The sequence below is a fragment of the Orbicella franksi genome, chromosome 15, assembly GCF_964199315.1.
Source record: "Orbicella franksi chromosome 15, jaOrbFran1.1, whole genome shotgun sequence".
In the NCBI taxonomy this organism is placed as follows: domain Eukaryota; kingdom Metazoa; phylum Cnidaria; class Anthozoa; order Scleractinia; family Merulinidae; genus Orbicella; species Orbicella franksi.
In genome coordinates, this window is record NC_138159.1 from 4,522,730 (window position 1) to 4,546,229 (window position 23,500).

At 37.7% G+C, this 23,500-nt stretch overlaps 1 protein-coding gene and 1 long non-coding RNA gene across 2 annotated transcripts in view; both read left to right on the forward strand.

Moving 5' to 3' along the window:
• LOC145469329 (osmosensitive cation channel TMEM63C-like) overlaps positions 1–2,014 on the forward strand; it is a 22,180-nt gene extending 20,166 nt beyond the window's left edge. The window contains exon 16 of the mRNA XM_081453012.1: positions 1–2,014. This exon is cut by the window's left edge and continues 968 nt beyond it. The gene's annotated coding sequence lies outside the window, so the exon portion shown is untranslated.
• Positions 2,015–16,006: 13,992 nt separating this feature from the next.
• LOC145469838 (uncharacterized) overlaps positions 16,007–23,500 on the forward strand; it is a 10,852-nt gene continuing 3,358 nt past the window's right edge. The window contains exons 1-2 of the long non-coding RNA XR_014042382.1: positions 16,007–16,139; positions 16,674–16,724. This is a non-coding gene — a long non-coding RNA (uncharacterized LOC145469838). The remainder of the gene's footprint in view (positions 16,140–16,673; positions 16,725–23,500) is intronic.

The window sequence follows — 23,500 nt, forward strand, 5'->3', positions numbered from 1 at the left end:
ACCAAAACTTGGAGAAGTGTCCTCTTTACTTGTCTTCCATAATATTAAAAATTTCTTTACTTTATCCACTGAATAGTTTTCGATTTTGTTTTTCGTTGCGTGATAGTGAAAACCATCTATTTAGCAGCGAACTACAAATTCGCATCGCTTGTCCGTATAGTTTTATTTAAGTTAAACTAAAACAAAATATAGTTATTAAATATAAAGAAAGAGTATAAAAATAGTGAATTGCTTACACTTGATTGGGTCTTTTTCGTTCGAGTTCCTTCGTTAAGGTATTCGGTTATGTTCGGTATTTTCCGAAGATATTCGGCGGAGTGCCTCGCAATTTAGACTCGGAGATTGAGTTAAAAGTAATGTGGTGTTTGATATTTATGTTAATTTCATTGATATCTTCATAAGGAGTTTAATTCATAAGACAATTTGTAAAGTTATTTTGTGAAAGAACACGTCTAGCATTATTCGAGAACATTACATTGCTCGGCCTAGAACAATTATTTCAAAGTATTTAGGTAAATATTTATACAGTAATTCGTCGCATTATTGTAGCGACGGGTTTAGAATATGTTATTGTTGGATTAATTGCAAATTCAAGGTTTAAAGTGTAAATTTAACCGAGCACGAACTATTAACACAGAACTTGATGAATGCCTCTTTTCAATGGATATCCAGATGTTTTGTGTGTATGTTTTTTAATCGTTCAGGTAACTTTGAGGTATCGTCTCGGATTCCCCTTCAATTAATAATTTTTTTTTTGGAATTTTTTCCGTTAGTAGTTCTGCTGTATGTTAGTTTGTGACTTTGCGTTCACTTGTAAAAATTATTGAGTATTTTATTTTGCTATCAGTTAGATCTCATGTGGTATCAACATTCTTTACTGACGAAAATTTCAGTGATCGCTTCAGAAGTTCGAAAAGGATAAATTTATTAGAACTGGTCGCTTGTGTTTGTGCTTTTTAAGTCGACGATTATGTGTGTCTCGGGTCGATCCAATGGTCTCATTTATTTAGAATTTTAACGTCAAATAGTAGCGATTTATTTGCTTTCTTTTATTCCAGCTTCGGTAAACGTTTGTTCCCAGGGTCTCTATTCGTCCCGCTTTCGCGGGTACGGGAGGAAGAGAAACACTGGGACCGAGGTTGGCTCGGGTCTCTTCGCGGCTATTTTGCTAATTGGCCACGTTCGATATATCAATATTCTAACATGGCTCCGAGGCTTTCAGGACAAACTTCTATATTTGGTGTAGTTTTCTTTGTATCCAAGTCTCTCTTGGGAATTGAGAGACAAAAAAAAAAAAAACAACTTAAATTTGCAATTTTGACCCGAAAGCCTCGGAGCCATATTAGAATACGGTATTGATCTATTGAACGTGGCCTATTTGCATCACAGTTAAATCCAAAGTGAATGCGACGTTAGTTTGAATTTGTGTCCGCAAGAGAAAATGATCACGGTGTCTTGGTGTCCGAAATTGCGTCCCATCCACATTTGATGTAATTACAATGCGTAAAAGAAAGGGCTACTGCCACAAGTCGAGCCAGCGGGTACAGGGTACGGTGGAAAATAACAGAGCCTCCCCTCCCCACATCTCTCAGGCCATAGCAACTGTTTTTGCTCTTCAGTTTTTTCCGTGAATCTCGTAGTACATGCGTCCTTTGTCTTGCCCAACGAGTTTAATAAGGTTTGATTTATCCTGCAACTCCAAAGAGTTATAGAAATCTAATTTCTCCTTACCATATCGATACATCGTCAAGCAGACGAGGGTTCAGAATACGGAAATTCATCTAGTAGAAGAACAACCTTGATGTACATCTAAATTCCTAGAACTGTCATAGGAAGAATGTATGAAGGTATGTAAGGAGAATTAACTATTTAAATTTGGCCTTGAAGGATTTTAAAATACTCTGGCTTGGGGATAGTTGTGCAAATAAATATGCGTAGCTATTACTTATGTTGTAGAACAAACCTATCGTAGATGAAATTCATGTAAGTTACTGAAGAGCAAATAAACTCTTGTTGAAGTGAAGAAATTGATTTCACGTCTTTAAATTGTTATAACGCCCCAATTACTACAGCCCTTTTATAGAACTTTGCAAATTTACCGCGAGATTAGACATTAGAATCGTACAGCAGCAGTTTTTCATTTAGAAGAATCCTACTACAGAAGAAAAGAAAGTCAACCGGCTGTTAATGTCCTAGAGAAGATGTGAAACTACGTAAATTTCGTACTTTCTTCCGGACAACGCTAATTTACAAACACCTCGGTGGTAGAACCAATGTTATCAAGGAGAACGCATATACCACGCAAGGAGGATTGAAATCGAGACTGGAGAACAATCATCCAATGAAAAAAACAGGACTATTACTGAGGCAAGTATGCTTTGCATGACTCGCTTTCATGACCACCAAAGGTGATTGCCTTTTTGACTGCTATACTGTTTAAGTATTTAGGGAAAAGCGTTAGATCCTTGGGCTATTTTAAGGAAGGATATACAACAGTTTGTAAGCCCTGGAAGTTTATAATTGTTTAGGACTGTTTTAGAGTGAGAATGCTTCCGGACCCCTCCCCCCTCCCCCCTCTGTAGTTAGATAACGACTAGGCACTCCAAAGTTGCTGTGTGGGCCCTGGCCTTGGGTCACAGCTGGTTTTTTGGTTGATCTATGAGATGCCTGTAAAGGCGTGCAAATGATCCCCAGATTGTACCGCAAATGACCCCAGGGCCCCGTTTCTCGAAAGGCCCGGAAACTTTTCGGGCCCGTAAAGCCATTTTTAGTTCATCTGTATCTACAAACGGAGAAGTGTATACGCCTGAAACTTCTTGTATGAAGGGAACCTCTTCTCGTATTAAGAATACGTGAATAAAACAGCTCTGTAATCGTAAGGCTCGAGATTTTGCTATGGCTTTCCGGGCCCGAAAAGTTTCCGGGGCTTTCGAGAAACGAGCCCCAGGACCGAAAATGAACCTGCCCGGAAAATGATACCCCTGTAACTTACGAAAGGCGTGGACTTTCATGAAAAGTCTATGGATGTACAGTGGAGCCCCGTTTAGGTGGCTCAAAACAGTTTTCTGTTTTTTTTTTTTTTAGACTCAGTATAGAACTAGCTGCGATTTTTTAGGTTGGAACTGTTCTGTTCTGAATGGCTGTGCTATATTTTCAAGGTAACTCTCCACTGTTCCTTTCATTGTGTTTAAGTCATAAATTAAGGTAGCACTGTCCTGTTGCATAGCAACAGACTTGACCCACTTTTTACCATCAATTCATCTGTCTTAAAAACTAAGCCGGTGGCCCCATATTTTTTTTGATAAAAATCTTTTTATTACACACAAGAAGAAAAAACGGGAAAAATTGGAAAAAATTCTGCGGAGAAGATTTTGCTTAAATTAAAAAAAAATTGGAAATTTCCAAGTTAGAAAAGTTCTACCACTCAGTTTTTTTACAATTTCGCACATGCATTCCGCTCTTGCTGTTGAATAAGTTTTTGCTTTAAAAAAGTACGGTCACCGGATCCGTTTTTGAGATATTAGCTTCGTAAACAGGCTAACCAGAGAGCTATTTAGGCTAACCGGAGTGCTATTCAGGCCAACCGGAGTGCTTTGTAGGCTAACCGGAATACTTTTTAGGCTAACCGGAGTGCTTTTGAGGCTAACCGGAGTGCTATTCAAACGTTCTGACTGCCGGTCACTTTACAATAGTTTATAAATCCCAAAATTAGTATTCAGCCATATAAACAAGGATTTGACATTATTAACTGAAATTTTTAAAAAATAATTTTGACTACCGGACACGGAGTATTTTGAAAAACCTGTCCGGCTGCCGGACATAGAGACACAGCGTTTGTTTTTCGCTATTGTCGTTAGCAGCATAAGCAGTAAAAGAAGAGTACCATAAATACCCAGAGGTGAGACTAGCCAAGTAGAAAGAACGAAGAAAACCCGAAGAGTAGTTTTTTCCCTTCTTTTTTTAGATTGATAGCCGGCGCGATCGATCGCAACATTAACGTTAGAATTTTCGTTTACGTTCCAGCACAGCGGTTTTTAAAAAGGATGTTTTCCTTTGAAATTGTCTGAAGGATGGATGCTTTCGAAGTTAAAAATAACTGATAACGCAAACAGCTCCGCATAAACCTGGCGGAAACGAAGTTTTACGAAATAGGCCTCGCGCCGCCAGGTTTGTTTTGAGTTTTGTAAGCTTTAAATCTCGCGCGCTATCTCGCGTACCCTAGATGCCTCGCGCTGAAGTGCGCGCTGGAGCCCGTCTCACGTCTCACGGAAAGATGACTGTTTTGAGTCACCTTAAATTTGTCCGTTTTAATTATAACGGGGTAGGAGACCGTATTTTCTCGAAGAGAAATAGGGGGTCCAGATGGTGTCCAGATGGGGGTTCCGATGGGGGTCCCGATGGGGGTTCCCAATGGGGTCCAGGAGGGGTCCAGATGGTGGTCCAGAAGGGGTCCAAAAGGGGTCCAGGGGGCAAGCGTTGCCCCCCCCGCTGACCAGGCATACATGTCTTTGTAAAAATTGTCAACTTAGGGTGTCTCATACTTTCATGAGTTTGCAACGAGTTCTTAACAAACTACGCATGGTTATTAAATTCGGCGTGATAAATCGAGCGGTGAGACTTGTTTTGCGTCTCAATGCTGGGGCGGGGGAGAACACTCTGCGACGCCTGGCACTTTTTTGTGTTTGGATCATCCAACAAAAAGTGACGTCACATCCGGTAAAAAGCGGGCTGAGCGGCAAAATAAAATTTGACTGCGACATAATCGTTCTCCCTGCAAGTAAAACAGCAATATTTCGCAATCGGAGGGATATTTCTAACGTTTTATTTGGCCATGATAAACAAAATTTTGTCTTCTTCCTCGCCATATCGTTTGTTTGAGGAACAGAACAATTATTTCTTTAAAAAAGACGCTGTTTTGAAGGCGTGTGTTTTTACGAAATGTCGTCGTTTCTTCGTAGCTGAATAGGCCCTTTGCAGCTGGGGTCACGTGACCACATTTTTTCTTAAAAAATTTCTATTATGGGCTATAACTTAAAGAATGCCAGAAATGGAAAGAGCATACTGAAAATACCAAAATGGCCAAGTTTGAGGCCCCCGTCTATAAAGAATGAGATTTTACGACGGTCTGAATTTTTAAAAAATAAGAAGATTTGTATGGAAAAAGTTGTTGGAGAGCAAGGCCTTGCTCTCCAGCAACAATTTCCATACAAATCCTCTAAATTTTCTGAAAATTCAAACTGTCGTATAAACTTACTCTTTAATGCAAGGGACCTCAAACTTGGCCATTCTAGTATTTTTAATATGCTCTTTCCATTTCTGGCATTCTTTAAGTTATAGCCTATAATAGAAATTTTTAAAAGAAAAAATGTGGTCACGTGACCCCAGCTGCAAAGGGCCTATTCCACAGGAGTCATCGTTTACGTGGAAATAATGAATTCTAGGTAAGTTGCACTCAATTCAAATAACCTATTCTCTTAGGTAGGCATTACACTGAGAGAAAAGCGCAATGTCAGTTTTCTACCTGCGGGAGAACCTATTTAACAGACGCCCATTTTTTGAAATTTACCACTGACAAACACTTGAGAGTAATGAAGAGCTGTTAATCGTATCACACTGCAAAGACCCACACACATAACGGGGCGGAACTTTCTTGCCAATCGACACTAACTCAAATTTGAGTTCTGGCTTGTGACTCAAACTGGCATTATAAATTCTGTTATGATTTGTTAAGAACCTTAAATGAGATATCTTAACTTTTCCCTTGGTAATCCCTTAATAATGGTAAACGCTTCCTTTAACATGTACATAAGCAGGTCGTGAACCCTTAAATATAAACAAGAGGATATTTTTATGGGTGATTCAATAATCGGGGCATGTCGTGTTTTTTTTTTTTCAGTTATAATGTAATTTATTTTTCTGTTTCAACAGTGTTAAATGTCAGTGACACTATAAAGTTTCAATACAACCCCCCCCCCCCGATCCTGTGAGGTCAAGCATGCACCTTTAATTGCTTCAATTCCTTTCAATTGCCTTGTTTACAGACCACGTTCCCTATCTTTTAATCCTTAACTATCAAATGTATTTGCAACTTATTTTGAAAGGTTACTTAGACATTTTGCCCTATTTTCAGTCTGCTTTCTCTATATAAGTTTACATCAAGACATTTCAGTTCCAGGGAATGAGAGACCCCTAGCAATTCTGACAATTCTCTCTCATAGAGTTCAATTATTTTAATTCATCACGCTTTCAATGTGCGATCTTAACAAACTGTTTGCAAAGAGTAATGAAATATCATGCCCCAACACCCAGCCATAAAAGGAAGTCTGGGAACAGGTAATAGCAACAATGACACTGCCAGGCTGGTGAATGTTACAAGCTATTATGAACTCACGTCTGACAGTGATGAGTGACCATGAAACATGGTGCGGTGAAACTGAACAACCAGACTGCGACTGACATTGCTAGTGTTTGTGTTGTGAAAGTGATTGCTAGCTAGTAGTGTCAGAACTTGGACCAGACCAGAAAAGACAAGAAGATCTGTTAGATCTTATAACCGCGCTTTTAAAATTTAACTGTTTTCTTAGCACTACAGTCGCAACGCAGTGTACATTCCAAAGCAATCCTTGATGATTCATTGATTACTGTAGACACCACATTACTTGATCAACACAAACTGTATTATTGCACCATCAGTCGTAACCGGTGTGAAATCTCCGATGACGTAATAGTCTTAATCTGGAACTTTCTTCGGGATACGTATGGGCATGAAGATATGAACACTATTAACAACAGCTTTCTTTCTTAAAAATCACGATTAAATTAAATAGTTTTTTCCCTTGAGTAAAGGGCTAGCAAAGAAGTCACACAAGTCACATAATTCAAGAATTGTGTTATCCACGGCTATCTTTAGTACGGTGGTTATTTCCCTACCAATGACGTAATCCTTGCACGTTCTGACAAGTTCGTTGCTTGGCTTGCAAATATTTAATTTTCCTTCCGATCTATGAACTCGCTGCGATGAAACAGCCAAAGAATTTACTTCATTTGCCTAAAACCACAAGAAATACTCGCAAAATTACAAATAAATTAATAAACGTCGCTTCTGGCGAAATAAACTTGCAAAGTAAACACGATCTTATTTGTCACGTAGCGAAAGTGAAAGCTGCAACGTCAACACATTCCATGGCTGACGTAGTACCTTTTTTTAGCGTATTTATTATACCCTTTAAATCCAACGCTTTGATAAAACGAAAAGAAAATATATTTTATCCACAAAAAAGAAAACAATATACGTAAAATTGTCCGTGTATTTATGTTTTAACAGCTTCTGGCGCAAAAACATCACACGTTGCGTGACTCAAAATTTGGCCGAGCGGAGGTCTGCGTCTGGTCACCGACAAAAAAAAAAAAAATAAACCCCGGGTAAACCTAGAACCGCGCTCGGCCCATGGCCGCGCGGTTAAAAAGGTTCCATACTAGAAGTTGACTGAGAGTAACAAGTTTGTACTCAAAAACTGAAGAAGCTGCCTGATCAAACAGTCTTAAAGCCAGCTTCATCACAACTTGTTAAGAGTTCCTGGATTGTGTATGTGGGAGGACTCCATGTAATGACATATATCGGGAAGCTCTGCTCAAAAGGTTTCAGGCTTCAGATATAACTATTAAAGGATAAGGGATTTCTAACAAGTTGAATTCAGGTGTATAATGAAAGGGTACGGAAATCTTTCTTTTAGGGATTTCCCTTCTTCTAGTTCTAAAATGTTGTTGATAATCTCTCATTTACTCTCATGAGCCAGAATGAGTGGATTCTCATATATTGTTCAAGAAGATTTAAAACTACTTTCTAAGGGTTTAGCAAAGGGATACAGTATCAAGGGGTTGGACCTTGAGGTGGAGCTTTCCCATTTAAAACTATGTAGAATACCTCCCACGCCCCCCCTTCTTGTGTAACAAGGATGTTCAAATTGTTTTCTGGAAAAAAGCAAAAAACAAAACAGTGCCAATTTAAGGGATTGTGTGATTATCAATGTAAGTTCCCATTTGTATTTTGAATTAAAATGGGCCTAACATTATCGACAACAGTATAAAATAACCATACTCTGCAGCTTCAGAGAGAGACTCAAACTGATAATGAAAACATAACTGTTATTTTTGCCCCTTCCTTTGTACCTTGTGATATTTTTAGGGAAATTCTCAAAACATCTCTGCCCAAAGAAAATATAAAATATAAATGAAAATCACTTTTTTTTATCTTGAAAATGATCTCTGAGACAAAAACGTCCTTTTTATGGCTAGTTATTATCTTACAATGTGTTGTGAAGAAACTGCTTATAGGAAAATAGAAATGTTCAACAAAAAAAATGAACAGAAAAAAAAAAAAAAACTTTTTCAGAGGAGCTCCTATATTCTTCAACTTACATGTAGGGTAATAGAATCTGTTTTTACACTTTCACACCAAAGAAAACACCACAGAAATGAGAATTATTGTTATTGTGTCTGAGCTGCATATTTTTTAAATGGCAACATTTCCCATAAAATTTCACCCAGGCCAAGTTTTCGTGACATCATTCTGTCTGAAAGATTTTGTCCTGATGGCTTGCGACAAGCCTTTTGACTACCACTCTGGGTTATGGCTGCTCTTGAGACATATTATTTTGAGCTAAACATGCTCTAAACTCCAAAATAATGGCATTGAAGATAGTGAAGAGGATAATCGCTTGAAAAAAAAAAAAGATTTTGCTGACCCTGTGACAGCTAGGGGCTGATGCCAAGTCAGTTGCAGGTTCTTCTCCTTCCCACCAATTTTGAGTTGGATGGAATGAAGTCACATAAACACAGCCTGAGGCTGCCAAGACAGTTGCAAAATGGTGGCCTCCGAAGTCGCTTCTTAATTTCGAGATGAATTTCTTAAGGATAGCAGGCACTTCAGAGGCTGAAGCTTTGGCGAGTGGAAATGCCGAATATTCACTTGCTATAAGTGAAGACAAAAAAAGTAAGCTTTTTGGAGTGACCTTCTCCTTTAAACTGAAAACATGTGAGCTAAATGCAACAAAATGTATATTAAACTTGGGCCAGTTCAGTATGATTTATTACAAGGTTTAAATCACCCACAAAAGAATTGTTAGCTACTGATATTACTTTGTGAATGCTTCTGGAAGGGTTATACTTTTATAAAGCACCTGGCAGTCAGTACTGTTTTGGTTTACTAAAGAAAGGCTCTTGTTACTGCTTAAGGAAACTGTGTTCGGTATAGTAGGTGTCAAAATATTATGGCTTTGATGACATGATAATAGAGATATCAGCCTTGGTAATTTCAGGGATAGTGGATAACCAATCTCCAAATAATAGAGTTATGGGACTTCACTATCAAAGTGATGCCTGATGTTTATTATAAATTGTGTATATTACTCCTAAAAGGTACGATCCAGAATTTTGTTTTGTGGGTAATAGCTCAAATTCATTTTCACCTCTGTGAGGTACAAATATTCTTAAAACAACCAACACTGACAATTTTAAATTACAGTGGAACTCTGTTAATCCGGTTGCTGGGCCACAAAAATCTGACCACATTAACAGTGTGGTTAAAGGGGTTCTTTAAATAGGAAAATGACCAAATGACTGAGCCTTTGTTCAAGCCAGAATCAAGTGGCCATAATAACAAGGTGGCTATGTGAATGGGGTGGCCATAAGGCGGGGTTCCACTGTAGTGATGAACATATAAGATGATCCTCTCAAACACCGACCCATAAAGATTTTGGAAAGTATAGTTTGTATAATCAGTTAGACAACACACAACTTGGGCCCAGAGCTGACTAGAGATATTCCATTTTATATCCACACCCCCTTTCCCCAGCCACACTCACTAAATAAGTCAATATTTACCACCTAACAGAAAAGATGAAAGTGCAGAAATAACTCGTACATAGCCCCGTCTAAAGCTCATGTCAACAGAGGAAGAGGGAGTGGAAATAAAATAGAATGGCCCTACTAGGGACCATTTATATGGTCTATGGTACCCAAGACAACCCTTCTCCTGAGTTACCCTGGCCATGCTAACTTTTCATTTATTTCTTTGAAAATTCAACCAACTGTTTATATTTAGGATCATGAACCTGTCTCGCCTGCGAGACATCAGGGGTGGGTGAGTTGTCTATAGCCTTGGCTCATGTCACGCCTTGGCACCCTGACAGGCAGGACAACTTTTCTTTATATAAACACTTCGGCTTGGCTAACCGGGACAACTCTTGGCATGGTGAGTGTCACATGATGCCTAGATTTAGAATTTAAAGCAGCAATATCAATTTACAAAGAAGAGAAAATTAACTCAGCAAAACCCACTGTGATTGAATGACTGAGGAAAACTCAAACAAAGAGGGATATTGCCCATTTGATTATTCAATAAGGGTTTTGAATAGTCATGCAGGGTCAAATTCAGCCAAATGCATGGCGAAATAAATGGCAAACAATCACTTTAAGATCAAACCAAGCTAGAATTCTCAGCCCACCAACAATGGAGCAATCACAACTGACCTTTGTGAATTATTTGATGCATGCATAAGAGACAGCCATTTTTCATTCTTTCTTTACAAGATGGAAGGTAGATGCCATTTAAACATTGACCAAATAATGAACAAAGGTCACGTTGCTACAGAGCTACATTGTATCCCCACCAGATTAACAGAAGATGAGGTGTCGTAAACAGATCTTTGGAAGAACTAAAAAAGCTGTGAAAACAATCACCAGCGGCCTGTGTTTCCACAGCATCTCTTGTTGAGTCAATTTGATATATAGAACATATCTTTAAAATCTCAAAATAGTCGAATTAAGTAATTATGACTACCAAAATCTGCGATTCTCCCTACCCTATTTATTACCAGAATAAAAATTCGATAACCTATTTACCACCATGGTAGCTGACACAGTTGCCCTAAACATAATTTCTGACAGCCTTTTGTTTATGGTCTTATCAATAATGATGAAAAAGTAGCTTCTTCTAAACAACATTACCCAATTCAAGACTAGAGTACAAAACCCATATCCTATTTAAGGCCAAAATGGCCAAAACTGATACCCTATTTATGACCAAAATGACTGAAAAACCATACCTTTTGGGGCCACACATACCCCTATAGTGCATATAAGGGAGTACCCCCTGCCCCGGGTCACAGTAGAAGTGGGTACCTGTCAAAAGCAGAGGTAAAGTTAAGGGCTAAGGAGCTAACCCTAAACAAGCCAACCCCCCTCTTTTGGAACTGCCCAAAGAAGTTGATCCCCAGGCCAGCATTGCAGTTCAGACAATACAGAGGAATGTACAATTGACCACTGGATAAAATTTGAATTCTGTCCAGCATACATGTATATTTATGAACAACTTCACAGTAGCCGGGGGGTACTCCCTGAAAATTTGGTGGGGGAGTGCTTCACCCCTTTGTTGATCTCTTCGGGGAAATCTGATATCCCCAAAGCTCGCCTCTAACTCTCAACATTGCTTATTTCTTACAGAGAAAAACCGTATTCAACAAGAGATACGGAAGTAGGATACTAACCTTGAGTATACGCTTCAGCATGTCTTTTCCACCACACGCACGTGGATACAAAGCTTCAACTGTGTTCACTTTCAGAAAAAAACGGCTCCTGTTAAATATGTTCCCGTTGTACAGAGTGCAAACTATGGCCAGCAATACTTCATCCAGGTTGTTGTTAACATTAATAGGGTATTGCACTTAGTGTTATCACCGAATCACGAACAGTAAGAACCAAAAGTCGGAACAACACCAGTTTTGAATATGTGTAAAATCCGCCATTCCATGACAGAAGGCTCTCCGTTATTTTCCTTCAACACAATACTACACTGTTCTCTTTTGCCAACAGTTTTGCTTCAAAAGCCGAAGAAATGTGCCTTCAAGATATTTCTATCCTCAGTATGGAAGGACACGGACCTGATGGTTTGCAAATAGAAGAAAATCTTCCCCAATCGAAACGCCATTTTTCCGCTGTGAAACGAGCTGCGCGGCACCGTTTAAACCGGATGTGACGTCACTTTTTGTTCGATGATCCAGTACAAAAATATTTCAGGAGTCTTCTGCCCCGTCGCGTCGCGTCCCTGGTCTCATGAAAATATCTGCCTGAGGTATGGCAAGCCGTTTGTAGCAAAATTTAATCCTTGCGATATATGTTTAATCCTTTAAATAACGGTTTTATTTAAAGATAGAAAAAGGCATTCTATCCAATGGTAAATAAAATTTTTGGTTCAATTCAATCTTTTAATTTTCACGATTCAATCCAATACCTGGAATATTGATTCAATCCAATACCTAAAATATTGATTCAATCCAATACCTAAAATATTGATTCAATCCAATACCTGGAATATTGATTCAATCCAATACCTAAAATATTGATTCAATCCAATACCTGGAATATTGATTCAATCCAATACCTCGAATATTGATGCAATCCAATACCTGAAATATTGATTCAATCCAATACCTCAAATATTGATGCAATCTTCCTGGGCCGAGCGCGGCCAACAGGAACAAGAGTAACTGAGCACTAGAGAGCACTGAAAACATGGCGGGCGAAGGAGAACTAGATTTAGAAGTTTAGTTTCCTAAGTTTCTTGCAGACATCTTGGATAAAACGGAAATAATGTTTGGGAATTTTGACTCAGAAGTTGCAGAAGCGCACGCCGAAGTTCTTGATCAAACCATTAGTGTGCTTAGGTAAATGAGACATTGCTACAACCGAGACACAAGGGACACGGAAAATTTAGATTCCATTACTGCCGCTTTTGTAGATGTAAGTTAACCAATTTTTATGTGACAAACATATTTGTTTATTAAAAGCTGTGTGTGCTAGCTTTTTGTGGCAAATAACATAAACTGTGGCAAATTTTGCTACCACATTGGTCTTTGGTATTGTGCATATTTCTGCTGTCCAATCATTACTGGCACACTAAACTTTGAACTGTAAACAAAATTTTTGCTGTGCCGTGTGCACAGTCAAACATGTTTCTCACAAAAACTGCTTGTGTAAACCTGGCTTTAAGTTATTTTTGAAATAAGAACCTTTACATTTTACAAGACAGCAATCATTGAACATTGGGATGTGTTTTAAGTTTTTCAATGTTGTTGTCTCATGTTTTGCATTATTTAACCCACACGTGGTACTTCTTTCGTAAAAACGATGTTTTTCTTGATATTCTATGACAAACATGGCACCAATTTGTTGTGAATAATATTGGGTACCAAGGGCTCAAGGCTAACACTACTGCCAACTAGCCACACATTTCAGTTTTGAATAGTAGATTTTGCACTTTCACTAGCCATTGTGACAATCATGATGGAATGGAGTACTGGTCTACTGGATGAAAACAAAATTGAGAATTATCCTGACAAAGTAAAACTGAAGAGAATAGAAACTAATGAAAACAGGGAAACTATGAGTGGATTTCGTGGAAATAATTGCCTTAATAAGCATATGATAAATATTTAACTATTAAAGGGAGATAAAAGAAAATGGCAACACTGATAAAAGTACATCAGAGATTGAACATAAGCATATTCAAGAAAAGCAGGATTCGTGTTTGTGGGAGTGAAATTTTCTTAGTGATTATTATTAACATTTTAGATGCAACAAGAAATGTCCAAGATTGACCACTCTTATAAAAAAGTCAGTGAAGCTGTGTATGAAAAAGGCTGGCTGGTGCAAAGTTAGTTTTGGCTAGTGACATGAGTCCTGTTAGTAGCCATTACGCCAGTGCACCAAGAGGTTAGTCTTGTGTCCTGGGTACTTTTGAAAATAAGATAACAAATTAACCTTGCAACATTTTAATATCTGTTTTGATAAGCACCTGAAAAATCTACAAGGCAGAGTAGTGCACATGGCAGTTATCAAATGCCCTGATTTCTCTTCAGTTTAGTTGTGTTGCTAGAAGTTAGGCATTCTGTAATTCAAGCAGTTTCTGAGTTTTGTATATCAATGAAAAGGAAGATGAGAAAATAATTTACTTGATACAGGGTGAGGTTTTCTGTTGTGAACTGAGTTGCCAAAATACTTTAAGGGCCATAATCTTCTTTACCCAGCCCACACATACGTAGTATTATGCAATTGTCAGTTGCCCAAGTTTAACAGTCACTAGTTCTAGAACCTCTTGGAAGATGTCTACTCCTATTTGACTTGATTATCTTAAGGGATCTAGCCTTTCCAATACAAATGACTGCACTGAATCATGTTGTCCCAGGTCAATTTCTTCAACTACAACATTGTTATCACTGTCCAATGGAGTTGGACCATCAGGATCATCACCATAGTATTCAAAATCATATGACTTTCCATTTGAAAGGGGGTTTTCAGGCTGCATCATATGATTAAGCCACATTTGGTATGGCAACCAGTTTTTTTTCTGTTCTTACATTTTGGTGGTTGAAAGCTTCAGTGAACTGGCAAAGAGCAAGGTTTATCCTTGGTTGAAAAACTAAGTGTAAGGTGGAAAGATGTACTGAATTATCAGTGTCCAGGATGCCTGACAATTGCATACTACAAAAAGTGTAAAAGTTCAAGTGGGAAGCACAACGGAAATATCCCTCCACAATCTTTCAATTCGTTGGTTGTGTCGATGGCCCTGCAGTGAAGCTGCCCCTCTCCTCTCTTCTAACCTGCTCCATTGTATCGCACACACCAACGTTTTCAACACCATGATCTACTCGTACTCTGGAAGGCCAAAATTCTCCGTCTCTCTTAACGGCATCCAGAAACAATTCAAGAACTGTTTCTGCTTTATTGTTGGCACTACATTTCAAAAACATTATTCTCCGAGAAAATCCGTCTATACAGCCGAATTAGTATTTTCCATCGGATCAGAGAGTGATGTCCATCCAGATGCCAAAGCGAATTTACGCACCCCATCTCAAGACAGTATTTTGGGGATCTAATTTTGCTAGCCTTTCTCTTATTCTTCTCCGTTGAACCCGTAACCCAATGGACTTAAAGAAACCTGCAATGAAATTATATCCATACTCTTGAATGATTTCGGTTCCTTATCAGGTAAGCTGTTGAAACCCCTCATATCTTCTCAGCCATACTCTGTCAATCTTCTGTGAATTGTCCATCTCCAAACTCCAATCATCTTTGTTATCGTTGTACAGATGAATCCTAGTCCTCAAAGTTCCTCGAGCACCTCAACAGGAATTTTACGAAATGGTCTTCCATGATTCCAACTTCTGAGTCAAAATTCTCAAAAATTATTTCCGTTTTATCCAAGATGTCTGCAAGAAACTTAGGAAACTAAACTTCTAAATCTAGTTCTCCTTCGCCCGCCATGTTTTCAGTGCTCTCTAGTGCTCAGTTACTCTCGTTCCTGTTGGCCGCGCTCGGCCCAGGAAGATTGCATCAATATTTCAGGTATTGGATTGCATCAATATTCGAGGTATTGGATTGAATCAATATTCCAGGTATTGGATTGAATCAATATTTTAGGTATTGGATTGAATCAATATTCCAGGTATTGGATTGAATCAATATTTTAGGTATTGGATTGAATCAATATTTTAGGTATTGGATTGAATCAATATTCCAGGTATTGGATTGAATCGTGAAAATTAAAAGATTGAATTGAACCAAAAATTTTATTTACCACTGGATTGAATGCCTTTTTCTATCTTTAAATAAAACCGTTATTTAAAGGATTAAACATATATTGCAAGGATTTAATTTTGCTACAAACGGCTTGCCATACTGAGGGCCGCCATTGTCCATTGACTCTGAACAGATTTCCGGAATTGACTTTCAATCAAAATTTTCGGCCAATCAAACCACCAAAGAGAAATGCGTAATTGAAATGTGACACCAAATTGGCCAATGAAAACGACAATAATAATAGTCTGGAGCGTCATCTGAAACCCTCAAAATCCCGCCAATTATGCAAACGAGTTGGAAAGAGAAGCTTCGTTCGGACTTGAACGGGTAGATTCAAGCTTACATGTACTCTGTGGTAAACGTGTACTCAAAGATTCGTTTTCGTATTATCGGCATTGATCCTATAGTCATGGGTTAATGAAAAGTATACTTAGTCACCGAGCGTATCCAGTTTACGACCATTAACCCGAGGTGCAGCAGATTTCGCACGCTGTCTTGTCATGGTAAGTAAATTACGTAGGTACTTGGTAGTCCACAACTAGGCCTTCAATTTCTCAGCTCAGTTATCGATGGTTGCAATGGTTAAGCCATTAATCATAACCGTATTTTGGTCTAGGGAGATAAGTTATACAAATGGATTGTGATCGCTGCTTATTAACAATGGTTATAAGCTTATTCTATTCAATCGCTCGTGGGGACTGTGATATATTCGCTTCATTTCAACATAACCTAAATTATGCTTAAGCTTATGTTGTTTTTGGAGGGGATTTTAGTATTCTACAAAGTATGAATGAATCAGGTGAAGCCTTATTAAAGATTGTGATTAGCAATTCGTAAATAACAATTTAGAAGGAACTGCGGTCTGATTTGTTTAGCTCACATCCTTGGCGTCATCTACTGAACACACCGCCCGATCCCGGAAACAAATCTCTTTGTCTTAAAAGCGAAAAAATACCTTTGGTCATCGGAGAACATTGTTTGATTACTTCCATGGTACGATTATTTTCTTAACATGCTGTCATTCTCTATTTTTGAAGGCTCACTGTGGTTGGCAGTTCAAGTACAGTAGTAATGCCAAATTGAAAATGGTAAGCGGGTTATTTTTATTACCATTCAGTGATTCCATTTCTATGTCTTGAAACTCTACATCCAAAAGATCTTGGGGGCACCATTTCACTCTTGAGACGGTGTAGAGAGCACAGACTGCCCGTTTATGTGGAGCCAGCACAATTGACTCCTCTCTGGTTACATAACGTACCACTTGGTCTAATAATGAAGCTGAAGGTTTTGATACAATTCTGTTTGGGTAATTTGCAGTGTTAAATTTTCATGAGGATCAAATGCTTGGTTGATGCTTTGTTGGTGTTGAAAAAGATTATTTTTACAGTAAAAAGGCAAAGTATGGAGTGGGCTTGCCACTATTTGTAATATGGAAATATCATAAAAGTGCAAAATACTTCACATGTAGCTTGCCTTGAATTTTTGTATGTATGCTGTATTTAAAGTGCACCTAACCCCCAATTTTTTTTTTTAGCTAAAATGAATCTTCTTGTTATGTGAAATACAGTAAACACCCGCGTATAAGAACCTAGTGATTTAAGAACCTACAGGCTGAAATTGGGCATTTTAATACCCAAATATATAAGAACCTATTTAGGCTGGCAAAGAACAATAGGTTCTTATACAAAAAAACACTCTTATTTTGTAGCCAAAATACTGGATTTTAATTGATAGAAATTGTGAAATTTCTGAGAAACACCATGAAAATTATTTGTTTAATTGAAAATCTTTTAAATACAGAGTATAGAATACTGTATATATATGTATATATATATATATATATATATATATATATATATATATATATATATATTTATATTTATATTTATTTATATTGCTGTTAACAATTTACATTATTATCAAATACAACTGTAAATATGGTAGCCTATGATACTGAATTTATTATTGTTTAAAAAATAAGGCTTGGCATTTTTGCGGTTTAAAATACAAATGTTCAACCATTATGACATACTAGTACTACAGTAGCTCTCTGAATGGTATCACTATGACAACTCCTACAAATAAGAACCTACTAAGAACCTAATGAGCCTGAGTTCGGAAAAACTACCCCAAAATATAAGAACCCATTCAGCCTGAACCCAAAAATTCTAGGTTCTTATACGCAGGTGTTTACTGTACTTCTGCGAAAAAATTTTTGGATTCGGTTAAATCCTCGATTTTCTGTGCCCTGACGAAATCTTGGAAATAGCTCCAAAACACTGCCATTTTGTTTCGCGACCGAGTTGGGTCCAGCGGCCCTTGTGACGTCCCACCCAGGAAGGTTGGATATCTCACATCCTCTAATTTCCTTCGGGATGGTGCAATACATGTTCGAAAAGTGCACAGAAACGCCTTCCAGAGGTGCTATTGGCTGTTGCAGCAATATCCCAGATTTAAAGAAAGATATACTGTACAATTTACTGGCGATGATCGGTCAATGGTACAATAAAGACGTAAACGATGGTTGATTTTGTCAAACCGAAACAAGCGAACTGCTGTCTGTGAGAACCTTTGAAGACCTCTCACTGGAATATGTTCTGCAGACTTTCAAATGCTATTTTCATAAATTTTCTGCTTAAAGCCAACCAGCAATTTGTAGAAATACTACCGACAACCTATATCTTCCAATCCTGCAGTATTTATAACATGACCAGCAAAGTTGTGTGATCAATCATGATCAAGAAGCATTAGGACTGATATACTAATATGTAAATAGGTCGCAACTGGATGCTGCTAACCAGCACGTATTTTTCTTTCAATTTAGATAAAAGTCGAAGATTAATCCTTTAGACAAAGGTCAATTTTGATTAGTTAATAATTGAAAGGCTACGTGCAAGAACGTCCCCTAGATTTTTTGGCCATTTTGAAAGTGCTCAAAAATAGCTGAATTTTGGCATGTAGGCTTTGTTGTACCTGAGAAACATTGCTCTGAATTTTTTTTGGCTGGGGTGCTCTTCGTTCTCGAGAAATAACGTATGCAAAAAGCTCAGTTTTCCAAGCGGCATCTTTTGGAGATCTTTTGTTGAACAAAAAACAAAAGAAACCTTATTATTTTGTTGAACAGCAAACAGGCAGACTGTTTATAGTGTATTCCACTGAATCTTAGCTGTCGTAAAGTCAAAGGAAAATAGTATATAGAACGGAAATCTGGGAACAGATTGTTTACATCGGTTATTGTGACGTAAACACAACACGTGAATCGATCGAGCGGCAAACGAAATACCATCGAATGAAAAAGAGATGTGCCGCATTAGAGCTCTGTCAACTAATATCTTAAGCATAGTGTTAAAGTACCTTGTGTGCCTGCCTGGTGGTTGAGAGGCATCATATAAAGCCTCGATAAACCCGTAAGTCGTCAGCACGTTTTAAAGAAGCAAAATGTGTTCTGAAACTTCGAAGGTAGCTGATATACCGTAATCGTGTTATTGGTGTTCGAAGTCAGATCGAGCCAGGCAGCAAAGTCCAAGAGCAGTTCTTGCCCAAGAAAAATACCCTTTCTTGAGTTGTGGCCCATTTGCCAAGCGTTGCTAGTGTCAAAGTTTGGAAAGCGAGAACTGGCTTTTGACTTATAAAATTTGTCTTGTATCGACTGCCATGTTTTCCCGCGCACGAGGTGTAAACAACCTTCCCGGCATGCATTGCGATCACGTTCTGCTCGCATTTCTCGAACTGGTAACTAGATTGTTTCAGCTTTTTTTATTTAAAGGTAAAAATGGCCAACAAGTAGCGATCGATTGTAACATAGATCTGTGATCCAGGTTGTGTTGATTTTATTTCATATCGGCATGATTTGTAGTGTTTTGAACTTCTGGGATCAGCGGACATGCAGATGTATGGAGACCCGTATGTTGCGCAGAAGGGTTAATTTGTTAATCTGTTAGGCGGTGTGTGACATAAAGCTACGATCGCGTTTGTCGAAAAATATGTATTTATCTCGTGATTTTTAGCCATTTAAGACGTTGCTGTATTTGGAAAAGTGCTTATTTGATGTTTATTTGTTCAGTGCAGATAATCATTGTCCCAGATAACCAAAGTAAGTTCCAGATGTTAACACTATTTTCCGGCCGCCATATTTTACCTATTTAAACCTGAAATCAACATTTTTGAGCTTATACATTGCGTGAAATTAACATTTTGCTGTTTTCTAAGTGAAATCAACATCCTTTCCGTCACGCGTTACGTGAAATCAACATTTTTACGTATTTAGACCTGAAATTAACAATTTTTAGCTTATAAGTTGCGTGAAATTAACATTTTGCCGTTTTCTAAGTGAAATCAACATCCTTGCCGTCACGCGTTAACGTGAAATCAGCATTTTTACCTATTTAGACCTGAGATCAACATTTTTGAGCTTATAAGTTGCGTGAAATTAACATTTTGCTGTTTTCTAAGTGAAATCAACATCCTTGCCGTCACGCGTTAACGTGAAATCAACATTTTTACCTATTTAGACCCGAGATCAACAATTTTTAGCTTATACATTGCGTGAAATTAACATTTTGCTGTTTTCTAAGTGAAATCAACATCCTTGCCGTCACGCGTTAACGTGAAATCAACATTTTTACCTATTTAGACCCGAGATCAACAATTTTTAGCTTATACATTGCGTGAAATTAACATTTTGCTGTTTTCTAAGTGAAATCAACATCCCTGCCATCACGCGTTAACGTGAAATTAGCATTTTTACCTGTTTAGACCTGAAATCAACATTTTTGAGCTTATACGCTGCGTGAAATTAACATTTTGCCGTTTCCTAAGTGAAATCAACATCCTTGCTGTCACGCGTTAACGTGAAATCAGCATTTTTACCTATTTAGACCTGAAATCAACATTTTTGAGCTTATACGCTGCCTGAAGTTAACATTTTGCCGTTTTCTAAGTGAAATCAACATCCTTGCCGTCATGCGTTAACGTGAAATCAGCATTTTTACCTATTTAGACCTGAGATCAACATTTTTGAGCTTATAAGTTGCGTGAAATTAACATTTTGCCGTTTTCTAAGTGAAATCAACATCCTTGCTGTCACGTGTTAATGTGAAATCAGCATTTTTACCTATTTAGACCCGAGATCAACAATTTTTAGCTTATACATTGCGTGAAATTAACATTTTGCTGTTTTCTAAGTGAAATCAACATCCCTGCCGTCACGCGTTAACGTGAAATCAGCATTTTTACCTGTTTAGACCTGAAATCAACATTTTTGAGCTTATACGCTGCGTGAAATTAACATTTTGCCGTTTCCTAAGTGAAATCAACATCCTTGCTGTCACGCGTTAACGTGAAATCAGCATTTTTACCTATTTAGACCTGAAATCAACATTTTTGAGCTTATACGCTGCCTGAAGTTAACATTTTGCCGTTTTCTAAGTGAAATCAACATCCTTGCCGTCACGCGTTAACGTGAAATCAGCATTTTTACCTATTTAGACCTGAGATCAACATTTTTGAGCTTATAAGTTGCGTGAAATTAACATTTTGCCGTTTTCTAAGTGAAATCAACATCCTTGCCGTCACGTGTTAATGTGAAATCAGCATTTTTACCTATTTAGACCCGAGATCAACAATTTTTAGCTTATACATTGCGTGAAATTAACATTTTGCTGTTTTCTAAGTGAAATCAACATCCCTGCCGTCACGCGTTAACGTGAAATCAGCATTTTTACCTATTTAGACCTGAAATCAACATTTTTGACCTTATACGCTGCGTGAAATTAACATTTTGCCATTTCCTAAGTGAAATCAATATCCTTGCTGTCACACGTTAACGTGAAATCGGCATTTTTACCTATTTAGACCTGAAATCAACATTTTTGACCTTATACGCTGCCTGAAGTTAACATTTTGCCATTTCTAAGAGAAATCAACATCCTTGCCGTCACGCGTTAACGTGAAATCAGCATTTTTACCTATTTAGACCTGAGATCAACATTTTTGAGCTTATAAGTTGCGTGAAATTAACATTTTGCCGTTTTCTAAGTGAAATCAACATCCTTGCCGTCACGCGTTAACGTGAAATCAACATTTTTACCTATTTAGACCCGAGATCAACAATTTTTAGCTTATACATTGCGTGAAATTAACATTTTGCTGTTTTCTAAGTGAAATCAACATCCCTGCCGTCACGCGTTAACGTAAAATTAGCATTTTTACCTGTTTAGACCTGAAATCAACATTTTTGAGCTTATACGCTGCGTGAAATTAACATTTTGCCGTTTCCTAAGTGAAATCAACATCCTTGCTGTCACGCGTTAACGTGAAATCAGCATTTTTACCTATTTAGACCTGAAATCAACATTTTTGAGCTTATACGCTGCCTGAAGTTAACATTTTGCCGTTTTCTAAGTGAAATCAACATCCTTGCCGTCACGCGTTAACGTGAAATCAGCATTTTTACCTATTTAGACCTGAGATCAACATTTTTGAGCTTATAAGTTGCGTGAAATTAACATTTTGCCGTTTTCTAAGTGAAATCAACATCCTTGCCGTCACGTGTTAATGTGAAATCAGCATTTTTACCTATTTAGACCCGAGATCAACAATTTTTAGCTTATACATTGCGTGAAATTAACATTTTGCTGTTTTCTAAGTGAAATCAACATCCCTGCCGTCACGCGTTAACGTGAAATTAGCATTTTTACCTGTTTAGACCTGAAATCAACATTTTTGAGCTTATACGCTGCGTGAAATTAACATTTTGCCGTTTCCTAAGTGAAATCAACATCCTTGCTGTCACGCGTTAACGTGAAATCAGCATTTTTACCTATTTAGACCTGAAATCAACATTTTTGAGCTTATACGCTGCCTGAAGTTAACATTTTGCCGTTTTCTAAGTGAAATCAACATCCTTGCCGTCACGCGTTAACGTGAAATCAGCATTTTTACCTATTTAGACCTGAGATCAACATTTTTGAGCTTATAAGTTGCGTGAAATTAACATTTTGCCGTTTTCTAAGTGAAATCAACATCCTTGCCGTCACGTGTTAATGTGAAATCAGCATTTTTACCTATTTAGACCCGAGATCAACAATTTTTAGCTTATACATTGCGTGAAATTAACATTTTGCTGTTTTCTAAGTGAAATCAACATCCCTGCCGTCACGCGTTAACGTGAAATCAGCATTTTTACCTATTTAGACCTGAAATCAACATTTTTGACCTTATACGCTGCGTGAAATTAACATTTTGCCGTTTCCTAAGTGAAATCAATATCCTTGCTGTCACACGTTAACGTGAAATCGGCATTTTTACCTATTTAGACCTGAAATCAACATTTTTGACCTTATACGCTGCCTGAAGTTAACATTTTGCCATTTCTAAGAGAAATCAACATCCTTGCCGTCACGCGTTAACGTGAAATCAGCATTTTTACCTATTAAGACCTGAAATCAACATTTTTGAGCTTATACGTTGCGTGAAATTAACATTTTGCCGTTTTCTAAGTGAAATCAACATCCTTGCCGTCACGCGTTAACATGAAATCAGCATTTTTACCTATTTAGACCTGAAATCAACATTTTTGAGCTTATGTGCTGCATAAAATTAACATTTTGCTGTTTTCTAAGTGAAATCAACATCCCTACCGTTACGGGTTAACACGAAATCAACATTTAAACCTTTTTTGACCTAAAATCGACATTTTTGAGCTTTTACGTTGCGTAAAATTGACATTTTGCTGCTTTCTAAGAGAAATCAACATTCTTGCCGTCGCGCGTTAACATGAGTCAAAATTTAAGCACTCTTGACCTGAAATCAACAAATTTGAGCTTATATAAGCTGCGTGAAATTGACATTTTGCTGGTTTCTA